This window comes from Helianthus annuus, chromosome 3 (assembly GCF_002127325.2).
Source record: "Helianthus annuus cultivar XRQ/B chromosome 3, HanXRQr2.0-SUNRISE, whole genome shotgun sequence".
NCBI lineage: Eukaryota > Viridiplantae > Streptophyta > Magnoliopsida > Asterales > Asteraceae > Helianthus > Helianthus annuus.
Genome location: NC_035435.2, coordinates 108,286,724 through 108,288,256, shown reverse-complemented (window position 1 = coordinate 108,288,256; position 1,533 = coordinate 108,286,724). Strand labels below are relative to the sequence as shown.

At 32.4% G+C, this 1,533-nt stretch overlaps 1 long non-coding RNA gene across 1 annotated transcript; it reads left to right on the top strand.

Moving 5' to 3' along the window:
- The first annotated feature begins 641 nt into the window (after window positions 1–641).
- Window positions 642–1,060, top strand: LOC118490348. The gene is made up of 2 exons (XR_004889347.1): window positions 642–882; window positions 971–1,060. It is a non-coding gene; the product is annotated as an uncharacterized LOC118490348 (long non-coding RNA).
- Window positions 1,061–1,533: the final 473 nt, after the last annotated feature.

The following is a 1,533-nucleotide window of genomic DNA, read 5'->3' as shown; positions in this document are numbered from 1 at the left end:
GTTATCTCCAAAAAGGCAAAATAGAGAGGTTTGTGAGATTATTACTTGATATGGATATAAAGTTGCAAGATTTTGATTCATGTATACAATTTGGGTAACTGGATTTTGTCAGGAGCGTAAGACGAATGAAGCTTTAAGGTTATTTCTATTTTGAAGGAGTACATTATTAATTTGACACCTCCAAGTTGTGTGATGTTACGCTTTGTAGAGAAGGGAAATTGAGTTTATGATTTAAAATATATATTTAACAGGTTCTTTCATCCACTGTTCTATTGTTTTAAACATGTTTTCTGAATGCAGGGGTTCCCTTGAAACCAACCGTACTACTGGTTACACTACTTTTCATCCATGGCTTACTTAACACTTGAAGAAGTAGATATTGCACAAAGGGATTCTCTCACATCCATTGAATGTAAGACATGATAATCCAAAAATAAAGAAAAATAATAATGATTTCTCATTCATGGTTGCCCGTTGTCAACTGCAACATTCTAAATTTGCAAAATTTCAAGTTCAAAGTTCCCAAAGTCCCCCAGTAATTCCAACAAAATACATGTTTCACAGCCATTAATGAAATGACAACCAATTGTTACTTAATTCACAATATTCGTGTCATAATTTCATAATCTCAGGTTCATGAAATGGCAATGGTATCCGCCGTTCAGGAAGCTCGGAAAGATAATCTAAGAAATTTTAGTGACTACATGATGACAGTTTTGGTTTGGGCTGCTGTTGAAAGACGATAAAATACCCAACTTTATGCAATTTTTGATGCGTTAAAACGCCGTCCAGAAGTACTTGGTGACGAATCAAGGATTTATAGACCCAAAGAAACCGCCACACCATTATCTACTTACTTTTTTCATGAATATTGCCTTCCAGGTAAAATGGTTCATGTCATTATTTATGCAGTGCGTTATCATGTCGTGTACTTAATAAGCTTCGATATATCTTCTTAAATGTATGCAAGGTATCTGCTGTTTTCCATATGAAATTAAAGCTAACTGGACATATTTGCTTGGATGAAGATTGTATATGTTTATGAAAGTCGGCTTTTGTGCGAATATTGTAAAAATGAAAGTGGTCGTTGGTGGTGGTTGAATGTGACCCTATAAATATATTTTTCTCTTTTTTACACACTCACAATAACAATATAGAGCGTTGAATGTGACCCTATAAATATAGAGGCGTAGTTTACATTCTTTAATTTTTTTCTATTATAGAAATTCAAATGTGATGGTATTTTTGTTGTTTCCTCTATTATTTTCTCTATATAATGAAGGAATAGAAGCTCCAATGTAAATGCTTTAAATATAGATGTGTACTTTACATTCTTGCTTTTGTATGATTTTATGGCTCTTTATAACAAGAAAAAGTTTAAGAAACCGAATTAAAAATTTATGGTGGAGAAAAGGGAAAGAGGATGCTTTTGATGTTAAAAGTGTTATTTTTATACTTTTATTTGTTGTAAATTAAATGTTCCTACCCGGAAAATTTCCGGGTTATAACCTAGTATATATATAGAAACGGGAT